Source organism: Micropterus salmoides, unplaced genomic scaffold (assembly GCF_014851395.1).
Source record: "Micropterus salmoides isolate LMB-PRFRI ecotype aquatic unplaced genomic scaffold, ASM1485139v1 Ms_hic_scaffold_8, whole genome shotgun sequence".
NCBI lineage: Eukaryota > Metazoa > Chordata > Actinopteri > Centrarchiformes > Centrarchidae > Micropterus > Micropterus salmoides.
The window spans coordinates 14,162,501-14,182,709 of NW_024044570.1; the positions used below are offsets into that span (position 1 = coordinate 14,162,501).

Below are 20,209 nucleotides of genomic sequence, written 5' to 3' on the forward strand. Positions count from 1 at the left end.
TGGTAAAAGAAGTACTCAGATCTAGGCAAATAAAAGTAGCAATACCACATGTTAAACCCAAATACAGTTATCAAAATAAACTAAATTAAAGTACTCATTAGGCAGAATGGCCCACATCAGAATATTGTATATTATATCACTGGATTATAATTATTGATGCACAAATGTGTACGTAACTTTAATGTTGGAGCTGGTAAATGTGGTCGATCCTGTATAAATAATACTGGGAGGTAGAGTGATGCACTGTGCAGGACTCATACTGAGTAGAAGATTTTATGAGAGGATTTTGAACACGTCTTCATGTCATTGAAGTTCTGAGGAAATCCTCCATGGATTCCCCTCATCGCCCACCAACCCATGGATGAGATTGGCTTACTCAGCCTCTTGACAACTGAAGATTAAAAGCCCTGTCTGCAGTTCAGTGTCACCAACACAAAGATTTATTTCAAATGATCAATCTTATGAATTTAAGAATAACAAATCATGAGATTTCTTACAGCTTGAATTCTCTCCTGAATTTTAGAAATTTCCAAAGGTCTCTTAAGTCCCAGATGGTTGCAACACAGACCTGACAGTACCAAATATCATTAGTCATGATAATAATAGCAGTGGTGGCCTACTATTTACATTTTATTTTATATCTGCCAAGAGGTTGCAAAACTGTTCCTGTTTTAACAACAGGAACAAAGCTTGCATCTTTAATGTCTGCCCTTGTCAATTTGGTGTTATTAGTATATGATTTCCTGATGTGTCTCATCCATCAACAGCAGAATTTCCTTAACATTGATATATGACATGCTATATGTATAGACATACATATGCTGTACTGTGCATAAGTACTGTTTTGAAGGCAAAGGGGGATCACACCAAATATTAATTTGATTTAGATGTTTCTTCTGTTCACCCACTTTGTCTTGTGTTAACTGATAAATATTAACATGTACTTGACAGCATTTTTCCACACCTGCCTAAAATGTTTGCACAGTACTGTAAACATGAGTAACATGTAAAAATTCTATCAAAGAATGAACAGTAAGGCAGATGTAGGGCATATCTTTATTGTTTTCCCAATTCCATGCTACACACTAAATCTAAGCAGGTTTTGAGTATATAGTGTACATTGGAAAAAGGAAGTATATGCTTAATTTTTAAATGCGCTGTTGATTATTGTCCCACAATGCAATGCACAAAGGAAAAGAAGTAACTCCTCCCTGCTAGCTGGTTTGTTTCAACGGACCTATAAAACAGGTAAGTGTGTTGATTTCTTTTTATACTAACTACAAAATACATACAATTAGTATGTACAGGAGTATGGAATTGGGACACACTGCTCGATTGGCTCTTCCTGTTCTGAACATACATGTGATTGATCACTTGAGACTTGCGTGACAATGTGTGTCACAAAGTTCAACACCATTAAACCGGACACTCTGATAACGTCACCAGTAGAGGGCCCTCCACCTGCAGCTACAGGCTCCCAGTTAGTCATTAATTCAATTTCTCGGACAGCTGCTTGAGTTCAGTGTATGTCTATTTTACAGGCAAATGCAATGTCATAGCACATGTCAACAAGGCAATTGAGTGCTTTACATAAAACCTAAACACGGGGGATAATAAAAATCCATTTAAATACAGAGTTACATAGAAAACAAAACCAGACAGGACAGTGCAGTGCAGCATAAGATAATAATCAAAACCCTCATTTAAAAGAACTGAAAGTTTCAGCAGACTTTTGTGGAAGTTTGCTCCAGATATATGGTGCATAAAAACTGAAGTACCCATCACAATATTTGCTGCTGAAATGTAGCGAAGCAGAAGTTTAGAACAGCATAAAACGGAAATACTTGCAAGTAAAAACAAGTTCTTCAAAACTGTGCTTATGTACAGTACTTTTTAATTCTGTTTAATTACATTTCAACACTAGTCATTATCCAATCTTTGTGTCTTTCTGCTCCTAACTTCGGTAAAACCACATTGCAGACTTGCGTGTCTGTTAACATGTGAGTGTCTCATCTAATTTTAGGTACACCATGTCTTGTTCGATATGAAGAGGAAGTGAGTGTTTGCATGTGTGTGGTTGTGTGTGACTGCAGACATATACAGAGATGACGGGTAAAAACTCAAATTTAATCTTTTGCATGTAAATTCCCAAAATTGGAGGATTTCATGCTCTTTATTTAAGTTGAGGAAATTCTTGAGGCGTGGAAACTTCCTGAATAAATTGAGTTTTGGATGGCGGTCAAGTTAAAAACAAGGCCAGTTCTGTAAGTTCGTACATTTTTTGACAATTTGGAGGTAGAGTTTCTATGATGCAACTACAAGAACATTTTGTTTCTATTTTCAGTCTTACGGCATTAAGTTGACTAGCTCTGTTGCGTTGACCTCATATGGTAGTTTGTCAAAGCTTTAATTTTTGATGCCTTCAAAAATGACTTCTACAAACAGCGATGCCTTGAGACAGACATAAAAATGTTTGTTTTACTTTTGCATTTTAGAGCATCAGCTTTTTCATCCACTCACTATACAAGAAAGGCCAGGAAAGTAAAACAGAAGTGAAGCTGTGGTCTGCAAACCAGACCTGACGTCATGATCTCTCATTAGCCACAGAAGAAGCAGCAGCCAAACTCCACAATGTTTATCTATGGGTTTTTGTGTTTATGCACATGAGTGGCATGTGTTAAACATTACGTAATTGCATTACACCCATTCCTTTTGGGAATAGCACTTCTCTATATGTATCAAATATATAATCCAAAAAAATACAAACATGGAAGAGTGTCCTTTGTGAACAATGATTTCACTGATTCCCCAAATTTGGTTTGGTTTTTGAGTGACTGGTTGATTGTTTCACTTCTTGTATATGCAAACATGACCAGATTAGAACAGTTTTAAACCAGAGGGTAAGACAAATTCACAGGCAAAGTTAAGCTGCTCTGATATTAATCAATATACTGTAGGCCTACATCAATATTTTTGTGTCTCTAGGGATGGCAATGTCCATCTGTTGGTCCACCACATTAGTCCATACCAAAATATCTCAACTATTGGATGGATTGCCATACAATTTTGCACAGACATTCGTGGTCTCCACATGATGAATGCTACTGACTTTGGTGATTCCCCACACTTTGTGTTAGCATTACGCCCCATTATCTGGTCAAATGTTTAGTTTGGTTTACCAAATACCTGCAAAACTAATGACATTCCCATCAGCCTCTACTACACTTTGTGTTTAGTGCTAATTTGCAAATGTTAGCTTGCTAAGATGGTAAACATGCCTGCTAAACATCAGCATGTTAGCAATGCTGACATTAGTATGTAGAGGAGGGGCTTTGCGTTTCAAAACTTCGGAGGGCGTTTTAGTGAAGACGGGCCAAGGACTTTAGAAACGATGACGCAGCCGCTCACGCTCGGCTCTCTGATTGGGTCTTGCAAAGCAGAAACAAGATGCTGCATCATATTTTTATTAAAATATTCTGTACCGTGCAAGTAACACTCATCTGCCTACACTTGTACTGTGCATGTCGCTGTTTACTTTGCAACAACTCCCAGTCTGTTTTCTGCCGCCACATTCTCGTGTTACATTCAGTAACAGTCCCAGCTCGTTATTGATCCATGCAACAATAAAACTGGTCTGATGCTTAGTCTGTATTTATTTATTCTTTAGCCAAATCTTCTGTAACTACGGAATAGACCATCTGCTTTGTGTTTACACTGGCACGCGCATGCCCTGAATGGGTCCTAGCTGTGTGTTTTCAGTCGTTTTAATGTAGACAACCCTGCTGTGGAAGGAGATTGTATTCATTTGTAAACTAAAATGGAGTAGTGTGGATGGGGCCTAAGTAGGTCCTCACAGAGCCACCAGCATGGCCACTCTTGTTATATTAACAATGGATGAAATTAGTAGGCCTGTGTATATATACACTGCTCAAAAAAAATAAAGGGAACACTTAAACAACACAATGTATCTCCATGTCAATCACACTCCTGTGAAATCAAACTGTCCACTTAGGAAGCAACACCGATTGACAATCAATTTCACATGCTGTTGTGCAAATGGAACAACAGGTGGAAATTATAGGCAATTAGCAAGACACCCCCAATAAAGGAGTGGTTCTGCAGGTGCTGACCACAGACCACTTTTCAGTTCCTATTCTTCCTGGCTGATGTTTTGGTCACTTTTTAATGCTGGTGGTGCTTTCACTCTAGTGGTAGCATGAGACGGAGTCTACAACCCACACAAGTGGCTCAGGTAGTGCAGCTCATCCAGGATGGCACATCAATGCGAGCTCTGGCAAGAAGGTTTGCTGCGTAGTGTCCAGAGCATGGAGGCGCTACCATGAGACAGGCCAGTACATCAGGAGAATTGGAGGAGGCCGTAGGAGGGCAACAACCCAGCAGCAGGACCGCTACCTCCGCCTTTGTGCAAGGAGGAGCAGTAGGAGCACTGCCAGAGCCCTGCAAAATGACCTCCAGCAGGCCACAAATGTGCATGTGTCTGCTCAAACGGTCAGAAACAGACTCCATGAGGGTGGTATGAGGGCCCGATGTCCACAGGTGGGGGTTGTGCTTACAGCCCAACACCGTGCAGGACGTTTGGCATTTGCTAGAGAACACCAAGATTGGCAAATTCACCACTGGCGCCCTGTGCTCTTCACAGATGAAAGCAGGTTCACACTGAGCACATGTGACAGACGTGACAAAGTCTGGAGACGCCGTGGAGAACGTTCTGCTGCCTGCAACATCCTCCAGCATGATTGGTTTGGCAGTGGGTCAGTAATGGTGTGGGGTGGCATTTCTTTGGGGGGCCGCATAGCCCTCGATGTGCTCGCCAGAGGTAGCCTGACTGCCATTAGGTACCAATGAGATCCTCAGACCCCTTGTGAGACCATATGCTGGTGCGGTTGGCCCTGGGTTCCTCCTAATGCAAGACAATGCTAGACTTCATGTGGCTGGAGTGTGTCAGCAGTTCCTGCAAGAGGAAGGCATTGATGCTATGGACTGGCCCGCCCGTTCCCCAGACCTGAATCCAATTGAGCACATCTGGGACATCATATCTCGCTCTATCCACCAACGCCACGTTGCACCACAGACTGTCCAGGATTTGGCGGATGCTTTAGTCCAGGTCTGGGAAGAGATCCCTCAGGAGACCATCCACCACCTCATCAGGAGCATGCCCAGGCGTTGTAGGGAGGTCACACAGGCACGTGGAGGCCACACACACTACTGAGCATAATTTTGACTTGTTTTAAGGATGTGTCAGGTGATTATTGGCAAACATGTTCAGCATTGACCTTATATGTCAGTGCTGTGTTCACAGCTTATTTCTGCTGCCCCACTGTGACCAAAAACAATGAATGATTTAATCAAAACTAAAATATTGTCTCTTCATTGATATATAGTTTCATGTCAATGGCGCACATCACAGACAGGATCATCTGACCCTCCAGATTGTAGTCAGACATACTCCATTTGCTCGGGCTTTGTGACTTCACAAACTTCCTCCCCTCAAACTCCATGATGGTGAAATGATTGTGGTTGCCCCAGGGCCTGTATGTCGATCTGCTCCAGGTGAACTGGAGTCACCAGTAGTACCCGCATGCTCTCTAGCTGGTGAGGCCTTCTTCCCGTCCTCTCAGCTCCCTTGACACTTCCGTCTTGATGATCCTTTGCCTTGGCTGTACATGATAACCACCTTTGCTTTTACCAAATCAAAAATAATTCATGTAGTGTTAATTTTTTTAATATTGAAAATGTATACTTGCAAAGTCACTCAGGGAGTTTGGATTCTCTGTAAAATGTGCAGAATGTTTAGATTATAGCATACCTGCAGGATCATTCCTGTGGCATTAAAGCAAGTATCAAATAAATATTAGTAAATATTTCTTCTCTTTCAGTAAGAACTTGTTCAGAAACAGATTTATGTGTTAGCAACACATTAGCTCCAGACAGCTAGTATAAAGGCTTGCTCGTTTAGCACTAAGGTTATTACAGAAAGATTAGTTTAACATCTTAAATTACAAACAGCAGTCACAAAATAGCTTTAAGAAAATGAGCATCTACAAGTGAGACCCATTAGGACATTTAGATGCTAGTTATTAGAGATGCTGGTGAATATTTGCTTGGTCATAGATTTGGCTTGGTGGATGTAACAATGTCAGTTAAACTCTTAACTGCTACAGAATGTGCCGGTGGCACTGCTGGTGGCAGAAAGGGCCAATACTAATTCTCTTTTGCTGTTGGTGTGGGGAAGTGTGCGTTTGGCTTTGCTGAAATAACAAAACAATGCTAAATGCAAAGCTGCAGGGCTGCATGTACACTATATTGATCATAACATTGGTGACTGAAACATAAAGATCCAAGCATCCAATTCTTCACAGTATCACCTGTACTGTGCAGGTTGAAATCTGCTTTTGAAAGGCATTGAGGTTGTTGTTATGCAATCCTGTCCTTTTGTGGTGCTACAGTGATTGTTACCAAGGACAAGCCTGCAGACTAATCCAGTAGTATTGTTATATAATGGTACTTGTTTTGGGGTGTGTGTGTGTGTGTGTGTGTGTGTGTGTGTGTGTTCTCTTGTTGCCTGCTGGCTGAACCCTAGGGAGAGTGTGACATCTGATGGGATATTACATTAACCAGCCCACCAAGCACAGGTCCTATACACAGTAGGTGCAACATAATCCACTTGAAATGCAGAGACATACAGTAACCATGCAGCAGTGCTGTTTTTGCAACTTAATGTTAACTGGGTAAAGACTTTCCTTACCCTCCATCTCTAACCCATTTTCCCCCTTCTGTGCCAACATCCTACAATCAGTCTTTGTGCAGTCTGTCTGCACTGCACTTCAGTGGCAACCATCCTTTACCATTCACCCACCCTATCAGTCCTTTTAAATTGCACTCTTAAAAGTAAATATGGAAAATGTGTTATTGTTAATAATATTGTCACTATTCAGTCAAGTTTAAATGTTTTCACTTTAAACCTGCAATAATTTTTGGCCACGTGGGGCAGCAGAAACAAGTGTGAACACAACACTGACATATCTTTGAAGTTGACATGATAAACTTGTCAGCAAACAGTTGCTTTTCACACATCCAGCAGTAACATAGTTACATCATCATTCATTTGTAGTCATGTTTCTGGGCACTTGATGAATTTAAGTCCAATATTCATTCTCTTTTAGCTCACATTTTAGTCTGATTGATAATTTGGTTGATTGATTATAGCCACTTTAAAGGAATAGCTTGACATTTTGCAAAATTCAACTATCATCTTTCTTGCCAAGAGTTAGAAGAGAAGATTGATACCACTGTTGTGTTTGTACGCTAAATATTAAGCTACACCCAGTGGCCACTTAGCTTAGCATAAAGAATGCTGTGTAAAAGTGTAAAAAAACACATTGTTTAACAGGAAATTACGTGCCATAGTATTTCTTGGCTGTGTGCAGTAGCTTAACTTCCTGGAGTCTCTGCTGGTTGCCTGGAAAACCTCACTGTGACAGTAAGACACGTCACAAACCACAACTTGTCATTTTTATTCTTTGGTGGTTGTACCATTTATAAAACAAGACATTTTGTTAATTGGCGCGCTTTAGAGGTGCTGTTAGGCAGATGTTGTTACTTTTGGAGAGAACCTGTTTCCCTTTGTTTCTAGTCTTTGTGCCAAGCTAAGCTAACCAGCTACTGGCTATAGCTGTATATGAGAGCGGTATCGATTTTCTTATCTAACTCTCAGCCAGAAAGCGAATTGGTATATTTTCCAAAAAGTCAAACTATTTCTGTAATTCCACTCGGATACTTCAACTTCTGCTTTACATTCCCTCAACAAGGACAAAGGTTAACACCCACCAAGGCAGTCAGGCTGTCTTTATGTGGCTCTAAGTTCAATGCAGACTGTGATGTAAAGCGGAGCATTTGACAGTGCAGTAGGCTGGGTCATTACAGGATCTGCACTGGAATAGCCTCGATATAGCTCAAGTCTGCTGGTTGTCAGAGTTACACAAACAAAGCGATAGAAGAAGAAGGAGGAGAAACACTGAGTGCGTCAGAGTGAAGAAAGGAGAGATATTTTCAGTTGCTCTTTATAGCAGAGCTGTCCACTGGTGATGATTGGAGATCGTGCTAGGATGGTCAGGATGTTGGGTAGCGGGTGGAGGCTGACCGCAGGACTGTGGACATCTAGAGAGGCATTCCTTGCAAATGCTGCGGCTGTGGATTCACACACAGCGCGAAGGATGCATTAAAGTGAAAGATAGGAGAGTAAGTAAGAGGAGGAGAAAGAGTAGTTGCACGTGCACACAGCGCTGCAGGAGGATGCTGGATGACTGACAGCAGGAGTGTGGATGTGGTTGTAGGGATGAGGAGGAGGGGTGAGACCAGGGTGAGAAGTTGATGTGACTCAGCCCTCACAGCCACTTCCTTTGGCATCTTCGGGATGGACAGATGAAAGAAGAGAAGGACCCACTCATCCTGTGGTCAGCTGACTCACCATATAGGAATGGATACTGGTAAAAGAAGCACGTGTTTGGTAATGGGGGGGCTGGGCTTATGTATGCATGTATACGTTGCTTTGGTCTTTGACAGAGGAACAATTATTCCATTTCCTGTCACAGCAGACGAACACAGGGTGAGATTCCTGCTCTGTGAGTTGTGCCCTCTCACCTGCCGTCACCATGCGGATACTATTTCATCTGTCCATTTCCCCCTTGGCCGGGGAATTACCAGTTTGTTTGGTTTTACTCACGGAGGAAGTTAGAGAGATTGTATAAGCTGTGCTGTTCTGGTAATAATTAGATACTTGAAGTTGTGGTTAGTTTAACAAAACTATGTTCCTGTTCTCTTCTTCTGCACACAATTTATTATGCTCATTTGAAGGTCGGAGTCTTATCCAGTCGTAAATTAGGGAAACAAAGGAAAAATACTGCTGTGTGGTGTTTTCACAGCATTTTGGAGCTGCTCATGTACAAGCATGGAGGTAATAGCTCTGGAGGATTATGTGGGTGAAGTGCATAAATGGAGTAATTGCTTGTTTGCGTTGGTAAAAGCAAGGGTGCTTTGTCATGCTGGGTGTGTGATGTTTGTGAGAGAGTGAGTGAGTTGAAGAAGTTGATACTGTAATTTTGATTTCCTGTATGGTTAATTATCTTGTGAGAGCCAGGGCTGGCGGAAGTATTTACTTAAGTAAAGTAGTCCTGCATTGAAAATGTCATTTAAGTAAAAATATATATGTATAATCAGGAAAAGGACTTAAAGTATTAAAATTAAAAGTACTCAATGCAGAAAAATGCTTCCTGTGACTGATTTTATCATTGGATTATTATTGTTCAGGCATTAATATAAAAGCAGGAATTTGCTGTAGTTGTTGAGGTGCAGCTAACTTTTAACTACTTTGTATCGGACTGCAACTAATGATTATTTTCATCATGGATTAATCTGCTGAATATTTTCTCTATTAATTTATTGATTATTTAGTTTGTAAATATTAGTGTATTATAATAGTGAGAAATGCTGTCACAAAGTGACACCTTCACAAGGCTTGTTTTGTCCAACCAGTCCAAACCTCAAAACCCTCACATTTGTAAAGCTGGAATCAATTAAATAGTTTTGCTTAAAAAAGACTTTGAGACAATTATCAAAATAGTTGCCAATTAATTTTCCTAATCTTAATTTGTAAAGTAACAAGTAACTAAAGCTGTCAGATATATCTAGTGAAGTGAAAAGTAAAGTTTTTCCCTCTGAAATGTAGTGGAGTAGAAGTAGGAAGTGGCATTAAAAGAAGTTCTTAAAGCTAGGATAGGCAATTTAGTTCTGAAGCATTTTGTGTTATATTTGTTGAAATTCTCTTCCTATATCCTGACAGCAATTAATACATCAAATGCTCTAACTCAAAATCCAGAATCTGTGGCTGCCGCAGGACTGTAACCAGCAGGGCTTACCTGCCCTACCTGCCTGTCTAGCAGCCTGCACGCGCTCAGCCCGTGATTTCAATGCCTATAAAAAACTGTTTTGGGGGGAGTGGCTTTGGAGGGAGGCCAGAAGGGAGGTCTAACGTTATCGACCCCAGCTTTAAGTACAGTGGTTGAGCAAATGTACTTAGTTACATTCCACCACTGGTGAGAACTGGTTTCTAAGGCTTATAAAACATTCATACCTTCAGTGTTTACATCCTTATAACTTACTGAAAATATAGATATTAATATACTGTGTGTGTGTGTGTGTGTGTGTGTTGCTCTTATGTCAGTTGGAGACTTTAACCTGAATGCACACTAAATCATGGGGACTTTTGTCAAAAATGTAGGTCCCCATGAGCAGAGACTACTTTTTGAGGGTTAAGATTTGGTTTTAAGGTTCAGTTTACCATTAGGTTAGGGTTAGGGTTAAGGGGCTAGGGAATGCATTATGTAAAAAGGGATGTCCCCACAGGGATAGGGGAACGAACATGTGTGTGTGTTTTTGTGTGTGTGGGAGCCCGTGTTGACTCACAGTTACAATAATGACTCTGGCTGAGTGGTGGATGAACAGCTCACTCTGACTGTAAAGAGCAGAGAGCGCGAGAGAGAGAGAGAGAGAGTAGAGGGGGCTGTGTTCTCCCTGGCATCTCCATCTTATAAGTCCTCATCCGCTCAGTGCGTCCATACACACAAACACACCCATACAGAGAGAGAAGACAACCGTGAGGATTACAGCACCTACAGTGCAGTAATACAGTACACCTCAGTACAGTGCGGGGCGGGACAAGCTTTCAGTCGGAGCAGCAAGTGTCTCCAGAGAGGAAATAGTGCATTGTGTGGGAGATGACAGATCCTTTGCAACAGGTTAGTGTCACTGTGCCCATATATGTATTCATTTTTGTGTTATTCAGTGTTGTAAAGACAAATTTTTTATATTATTTACCTTTCTACTCTTTCACAACTTTTGTGATAAATTGCGTCATGAAATGGGATGTTACACAAAGTGACATAGCAGTTTCACTTTCTGTCTATTTTTGAAGCACCTGTAGCTATGCTGGGTGACTTGACTTCTATCATATCTTGAAAAACTTGCTTTCAAGGCTTGTTTAAACAAAGTAAATGCTTACCTGTTTACTAAGAAAAGAAACTCTACTATAAACAAGAAGAACAGGTTTGTGATAATGGTGGAAGCAAATGAATCAGCAATCTCTCCATGAGGAGATCTAGCATGGAAGTTTCTTCTGTAAGTTGCTATCTAGTGATCTCAAATACAAAGATAAAAGCATTAGACACAGTCCTGTCTCTTAACTCTTTCACATTTTTGTCTCTGTCTGTACTCTCAGAAAAATGTAATGCCACTTTGTGAGTCTGTGAGATTGATTTTAAAAGCTCAACATCCTTCCTTTATGCTAAATTATCTTGGGTATGTGTGTGTCCATATGGCACTTTCTGTCTTTATTCTGCTGTCTTGCCAGGTGACCACACCTGGATTCTGTCCTACATTGGTGCGGGTTTATATATAGCTACAGAACACACTCCCTGCAAACCTCATTCTGTCATTTAAATCCTTCCTGTGATGAAGTCTTCCTTTGTCTGCACATAGTCACTGATCTCAGGCAAGGCGATAAAGGTCCAGACTAATTAACGGCAGGCGAACAAGTCTCTAAAATCCCCTGTTTACTCATCCTCCAACATCAAATATGATGACATTTATTCATTTAAGTAATTCAATTTCCATTCTGTTTTTGTCTCGCACACTTGTCTTCATACATAACCATCACCAGGAGACTGTCCACCGCTGCCTCTTCAAAATGTAAAGCAAAGGAAATATTTTTTATGACTCATCTGTCACAAGGTTGATTCCTTTAAGTTAAGGTAGGAGAGCTGTTGTCTCAGCACATGAAGCACATCGCAGTTGAAGTGTTGACATCATAGACTTAAATGGACTTTATATATTTTAGGAAATAAGCCTACTGCGTTCTTGTCAAGAGTTTGATGAGAAGATTATTACCACTGTCTATTAATTAAGAAGCTGCAACTGGTTAGTGCAGCTTAGCATAAAGACTGGGGAGAAACAGCTAGCCTGTCTCCTCTGTACAAAGGTAACATATTCCGCAGTACCAGCACCTCTAAAGCTTACTAAAACAACAGCTTGTTGTTTTAACACTTTGGTTTAGTATGGATTAAACAAATGGAACAAATGTATTGATTTGTGAGCTTTATGTTACCTTCAGACAGAGCCAGGCTAACTTTTTCCACTGTTTCCAGTCTTTGTGCTAGGCTAACTGGTGAGATACAAGAGATACGAGAGCAGGATCAAACTTTCAATATATCTTTAGACTGGAAAGTCAATATAATTTCCCAAAATATTAAATGGCTCCTTAAACCTGAGGGAGGTACCTGATTTTTCTGCTTTAATGACTAGTAAAAGTGTCATTTTGGAGGGCAAATGCTTCAAATCATTGGTTTACGTCACTCCAATTTGTTTCTGGCTCATGTTCCCCTCACCCTAATTCATCAGTCAATACTTCAGGAACCTAAGTGGCAATTCTGAGCCTGTGTTCATGCCATGATGAATAGGAAACCATTCTACTAGATTCACTCCCTCCTCCCTTCCTCATCTCTCTGCCTCACGAGCACATGATTGCACATGATTGCACATAGTGGGGTTATACCTTCTGCCATTAAGAATAATTGCCCAGTTTGTCCTAGGTGTGAACTCACTTAAGCACTCTGAAGGGCATTTATTCTGATACGAAGCTGCAACGAGATACACACCACCTTAAGAAAGAGCACAGGGGAACAATACACATCATATCCTCCTCCTCCATTGAGCGGAGTCTCCGCCGACTTCTGCTCCTCATATCCGAGTGATGACTGACTGACTCACCTCTAAATTCTTGGAAGCTTGATGACTACAGACAAAAATATTGGAGCAATGAGAGACAAATTGATGACTACAGTTTCTTTGAAAGTCCCTCGGGGTCTCTCTAATTTAGCTGTGGCTCAGTCATCATCCCAGTTTGTTGACACAGAGCATTTACCATCAAACCTAGGGGAGGGAAGAATTTAATTTCCTTTCTCTTAACTCATCCAGGGTTGTTTTTGTGTGATGTGGCAAGATTGCTCTGCGACAAATCTTTTCCTTGAATGAAAACATATATTATCCTGTCTTTTTGTCAGTGTCGTGTTTATGTTTATTTAGATGAGATTTATCCCATCAACGTGGTAGAAAGCAAGGGGAAGAGTAGATGTGATGAGCAGTGTGTCAGATGATAAACCCTCATTCCTCTCAGCTCCTGTTCGAATGAAACCATTTGGGAACAAACATGAGTCATAGCTAGTATGATGTAAGCATTATTATTAGCCCTGCTATACCTTTATGTTGCACCTTTAATGTCAACAGTCTCTCAGTTATTTCTATAGATCATGTTTATTCAACCATAAAGCATGTTTTTTAATCCTATTCCTGTTCTCCTCCAGTTTTCTGTCACATTTCTATGTTTTCATATTATGGCAGTAGTTTATAGACGGCAGCAATGTCATAAAACCTTCTTTGATATTTCAGACAAACCTGAATGGAGGATTTGTCCTTGTAAGAGGATGACTGATTTTATTTTTGGCGAGAGACAGAGGAGAAGAATGAAACCCCTCTCTTCTTTCCCTTAAAAATGAAGCTACAGCCAGCAGCCAGCTACCTTACCTTATCATAAAGACTGAATAAAAGGAGAAACAGCTATTGCCTGGTTTTGTCCAAAGGTTACAAAGTCCAACCACCAGCACCTCTAAAGCTGACTAATTAACACATTATATAAGCTTTAGAGGTGCTGGTAGGTAAAAATTGTTTATCTTCTATCGGACAGTCAGACTAACTGTTTACCCCTGTCAGCAGCCATTTAGCTTAGCTTAACATAAAGACTGGAAGGGAAACAGATAGCCCGACTCTGTCCAAAGGTTACAAAATCCAGCTACCAGCACCTCTGAAGCTTAATAATTAACATACATATTGTTTGTTTAATCAGAACAGAAATCTAGTTGTGGTTTTATGGGGTTGCGTGTGCCAGAAATCATTGTGTCCTGTAAAGATGTTTGTAGGAATTACACAAATGAGATATAATGTGTTAATGTGGAAACTTTAGAGGTGCAAGTTGTTTCCCTCTGTTTTCTGGGTTAATGCTAAGCTAAGCTAAGCTAAGCTAACTAGCTGCTGGCTGTAGCTTCATATTTAGCACACAGACTTAAGAGTTACCAATCTTCTCATCTAACGCTCAGCAGGAACATTTTCCAAAATGACAAACTAACAAAAATGACAACTTCTTTCCAGACGTATCATGATGTACAATGCCATGTCAGTCTGACACCTGATTTGACTGTTTGTAATGATGTTTGTTTGTGAAGAGTTTGGTCTCTAGCAAAGGACTCTGGGTGCGGCCTGCTGACCTAGGTAGGTGGAGTACCAGGAGACACCAGGGGGTTTCCTACAAGCTCTGCTGACACTGCCTGTTGCTACAAAAATATCCCTTTTAACTTCATGAGGTTAAATTTCTTCCACCACTGGGTCACTAGTTTGACTCTTGCTTTCAATGTAACCACACCCTCTGCTGTTCATTTGTAGAATGGACCATCGTGCAGGGAGAGGAACAACTACAGACAGCTGCCTTCTTCAAACAACAGCTACTTTTGACCTACATCTGCATCCAATTAGCAACACGAGGCTCACCGCTCCGTATTACACAACATCACAAGGATCTTTTTTCCATATCCAACATGTCTTGTAATGCATGTTTCAAGCTTAACATGCTGTCTATCAAATCGGATGACTTGTTGAGTTGAGGACTGCACTCAGAAACTGATTTCATTTGGTGACATAGATGTTTGTACCCAGTCTCTAGCACCATATGAAATCAGTGTTTTGGGAGGTGGACTATCAGCATGTGCAGACGTTGTATATGAATAAACTGAAATATGAGATGTTCTTGTGATACCAAAAAGTAGGTCACATTTGTATAAATTACTCTCCTACTTCATTCACTGGTCACAGGTGCAACCTGCTTCTTATTAAATCTGTTTCTCCATCTTTGTGTCTCTGACTCAAACATACATGCATCATGAATCCACTTTCACTGATAAATTCTGAACCCATAAGCTTTGTTGTTTTCTGAAGCCCAAAGCGGCCATCTATTCAAATATTTTTTTTATTCTGTTTTCCCATGTTAAGGGATAATTATCTCGAGATAACGAATATTGTTTTCCTGTGATAACGGGATAATTTTCTCAAGATATCAAGATAATGAAACAGTAGTTTAACACAAACACACCCATATATCACAATGGTTTAATTGTAATTTCAGTGTGAATGTTAGTGTTACTGGTTAGCCCAGTTGGTAGAGCACATAACTCATATTCTTAGTGTTGTTGGTTTGATCCTCACTGAACACCAACTTTTTATTCTTTTATTTTTTTCATAATCCTCTTCAAGAAAGTTCATATGGAGAGACTGTTTCACATGCTCACAAAAAAGCATGTGCTGGACTGTGTGCATCCCAGGGATTGGTCTACATCCATCAACCTATGTACTTTTCATTTCCCCATCATTCCCAGGCAGACGAAATTCCTGCTTCTCATTCAGGGGAATGTTTCACATTCTTGACTGCTATTTCAGAACCTTTGAAATAACCATGGAAATGTATGAATGGATTCCCTTGAATCTCTTCATAACAACTTTGTTGAAGAGGATAATAAAAAACACACAAAAGAAGAAAAAAGTTGTTAAAAGCAGGGGTCAAACACACAATCTTGGATTACAAGTCCTGTGCACTACCAACTGAGCTAACAAGTCACACTGAAAAGTACTAATCCTAAAGAAATACACAGGTTGACCCCTGTATTCAGCAATGTTTTGTTATCTCAAGATCCCAAGATAATTATCCTGTTATCACAGGAAAACTGTAAACTTTAATAAAAATTTAATGGATGGCTGCTTAGGGCTTCCGTAGTTGTTTAATATATAATATTTAAGTCTTCCTGAACAGTGGCCATAACTGCCAATTAAGAGATGATGGTGAATGCAAAAGCATTGTGTAAGTAGTAAGTAGAGAAATCAGAATTGGTGATGTAAGTTACACAAGAATACCTAAAGTTTGCTAACATTAGCCACCATATGTCGATATGTTATGACCACCAGCTAATTGTCATAACATATCAAGTAAGGCTGTAGCAGCAAAGCCCCTGAGTGTAGCTGTAGTGCCTTTGAATTCAACTTTTCCTTTATAAGCGGAAGAAAACAGCCTTTTGTATTTTAAAAGCTAGTCTCACACTGCAGTGAGGTTTCAGATTGCAACCACCTCTCCAAGCGTGTACTCCTGCATGTGCTCGAACTAAGAGCGAGCACTCCACATCGGCCAAAACAGAGACTGACCTACAAGAGATGGCATCACACGAAATGCTGGAAACTCAGGCAAACTCCCACTACAACGTTACAGTAATATTTTAACAGCTTGACATTGAACTAATCCATTATGGTTGTGTGATTGTACGTTACATTAGCTTGCCTGCCGGGTTTTTAATAACTATTTGTGTATCATTTACGGAGAGGCTCAGCAATGTCAGCACAGCTAAATGTATTGGATGAAACTGTTAGTGAGCTAGACTTAGTATTATAAATGAGATTGTTGCCAAACTTTGGTATAACAATTAGACCGCAGTAAGTAACATTACTCTAGTGAATGGGTCTTCCACCATGTTGTTGTGTTGCACTTTTATGTTGCATTATTGTATATTATGTGGATCATGTAAATTACAGCGATTGAGACCGGCGAATCTGAGATCCGTGCTAGTCTAGCTAGCTGGCCCTGCCTTGCATCACTGTTGGCTTGTATAAACTGTTCCACATTTGCTTTGTACTGTTACATTATTTCTTGCAGGCTAAAATCAACACTCTGACATAATACTGATGATACACAGGATAGTAATATAGGTCGCGTTAGCTAGTGAAGTAAAGTGGCAAACGATACAACTATAATATTTTTCAATGGATAACTTTAGCAACGGGGCGACATTAAGGCCGGTAAGCTAATGTTAGCAAACTCGAGCCAACTAAAACACAAAATCAGAATATATTCACATGCTTTGTGGTAATGTTAGTTTACCTGTCCAATAGGATGAAAATCAACTCTGGGTCGTTTTTTTTTTTATTTAAAACAAAACGGGGTCTCTCCGTGACTCAAACATCTTTCCTATGTTGACCTGAATTTTCCCTCGACTTTGATCTGATAGGAAATGAAAAAGTGATTGATTTAATTTTAAAAATCGCTGACATAAGTCTGTTACCACCTACTTGCATGCTTTTTAGATTGTATTAAAACAAACAAGTGTAAGTGACAATACTTTATACAGTTTTGGGGCACTCAACAGTTGCTATACATATTTATGAAATTTACTTGTATTTCGATGTAATAAACATGTAAAATAATATTTAGATGTTTGTCCTTAAACCATGTCGGATAAAATAACTACATTTCAATAAAGCTTTTCAGTGCAGCTACCTGCAGCTACCTCACATTTACATGTCCCTGGTCTTCTTTGTTACACTCACCAGCATCAAGGTTTTTTAGCTTAAGCTGAAATGAATAGAAATGGCTGCATTCAAACCATCTGCCTCATTTAACCTGATTTATTTCTTTAAAATATATTACATAACATGTTATTACATCACATAAGACCTGTTTAAAAGTCTGATCACCTGTTAATGGAGCAAATAAATGACTTGTGAGTGAAAGTTTGTTCTTAACCTTGGAAACAGCTGATGACAAAACATTCTCACTACAAAGTCTATTGAGTAGTTGTTATGGAGCTTTTGATCGCGCAGTCTTCCTCAACAGTGTTTGACTAGTTGTCTTGGGATTGTAGATTTTTAAAACACATAGACTTCTCATTCATGTTGTTTTAAATTTTAAGATTGACTGTACACGACTGAAAGCTCCAGAAAAGCTACTAAATGGACCTTGTGGTGAGATTGTTTTGTCAAATACTGCTTCCGAGTTCAAAAATGAACTTTCAGTCTCAAAAAAAGAATTCAGGACAACTGGAGAAACATCTGCTAAGGAAGATTGTGAGGTACAGTTGCAAGCTCCAAAAAGCTACTGAATGGACCTTGAGAGGGGATTGTTTGGTCAAATATATCCATTGAATTGTTTTTTTATTTCATCCAATTTCAAAATGGTCTCTCCACCTTGACTTCATGAAGACACTACAGCAGTGATGTCAGGCACCATATTTCATGTGACCGACAGGTTTGCTGATTGAAGTGGTATGGATGGCTCCACTAAGGGGATAATGTGCTCATGAAGAACAGAGCTATATGGTCCATGGAGCTCATCAAGTCATGTTTGACTGATGGTCGGGCTGCCAATAGAGGACGGTCCAACAGGCTCACAGAGTATCTATAAAATCTAATCCTGATCCTTACATGGAGGTACCAAAAAGTATCACGAGTATCATCCAAGAAATTTATAAGCAAATATAGACCTCACAGTTTTCATCCAGTATTTGACATGTAGTTTGACAATAGTTTCTGAGTGGTAGATTACATATCAAAAGCAATACACATGAGAGAAGTTACAGGCAGGCATCCTGATCTAACACTGAAATGATTACATTAATTTTCATATTTTTTACATCCCTGTCTTTGAATACAAACCAGTATTTGTATTCAAATGAGACATTTTACAAACTGGTTTATTTTCTTTGTGATGTCATACAAGTTTACACTTTTTCTCACTTCAGCCCTTCAGTTTAGCACTCATGGCAACATTAACCAAGAAGGAGGACTTAAGATGTGGGCCCCTATTGACCCCCCTCTCTACCACTCACCACGTACCCCAGCTGTCATGAAGACTCTGTTGTTTGTTTATTTTGCCTGGTCTGGCTCTCTGTCCCTGTTTCCAGCTCCTGCTGACTTCCCCCAGGCCATGTACTCTCTTCCAACCCCCAAGACCTGCCATTTTGCCTGCCTGCCTGTATGCCCTACGGCCATAACTTTGTAGTAAAAAAAACAGTTAGACATACAGAGACACAAAGACAACACAGCTAAACAAAGTTAAAGCTAAACATCAGAATGTTGCTGCTATGTACAGGCTTGTATGAAAATTTTAACATATGTAAACATTTTGACAACAAACGTATAGCAGCTATATACAGGTCAAATTGTTACTGTATATTGTTTACATAAGGTCTTGTCTTGTTGTTGCTGTGCTATAAGTCTCCAAATAGTGGAAAAGTGTATGGCAGAACTGACTACTAGAATAAATATTGGATGAGTAATGGAGTAAATGAATCATATGCAGAGGTGGTATGTGCATTTATTGATGAACACATTGTAGTACAGTATATTACATTTTACTTTGTGCCCTAGAAACCATCCAGTGCTCCTCCTCAATCTGTTACAGGTAAAACTAAATGAGTGTGAACTCCTTTATAACGATGTTCATTCTAGAAACTACAACAAATATGATTTATATAGAAATCATATTAAATTTAAAACTCATTACATTTTTGCAGTTTTCCTTCAAATTCTTCTCTGCATACTAGGGCTGTAACTAAACACAATTTGATCCTGCAATTCTTTTCATTTTCTTTCAATATGTTTATTCTTTTTAGATTATTGGGTTAACAATTTAGTCTGTAAAATGTTAGGAAAAAATGAATAACACCCATTTATCAATCATCGATTATCAAAATGAATTAAAATATTAATACTCTGTATTTGTACATACACATTGTTTTGGAATACAATTTTCACTGTTGTGTCACATGCAAACAATCTGAAATAACCAGAAGTGTCTTACCTTTATCAGAATCAGAACCAGGTTTATTACCAAGTAAGTTTTCACATAGGCTACAAGGGTTTGGCTTTGGTAAATTGGTGCATAACAATAACCATAGTAAGAGAAAATAAAAGTAATAAATAAAAAGCAAGTACTGCATTCTAAATACTATCTGTATTTAGAATTAATATATATACTTGTCTGTGAATGAATTGATGGTATGGGTGTTGTGCAATCCACTACTGTTTAATTACCTGCAACATATACTGTATACAGAACAAAGAAATATGACCACATTACTCCTATTTTAGCTTCATTACACTGGCTCCCAGTATGTTTTAGAATTGACTTTAAAATTTTACTGATTACTTTTAAAGCTCTTCATGGCCTCTGGCCTTGTTATATTTCTGAACTTTTAGTCCCATACACACCAGC

General features: G+C 39.5%; 1 long non-coding RNA gene across 1 annotated transcript; it reads left to right on the forward strand.

Annotated features, from left to right (window-relative positions):
* Positions 1-10,540: 10,540 nt before the first annotated feature.
* LOC119894391 lies at positions 10,541-17,510 on the forward strand. The gene is made up of 2 exons (XR_005442916.1): positions 10,541-10,814; positions 14,566-17,510. It is a non-coding gene; the product is annotated as an uncharacterized LOC119894391 (long non-coding RNA).
* Positions 17,511-20,209: the final 2,699 nt, after the last annotated feature.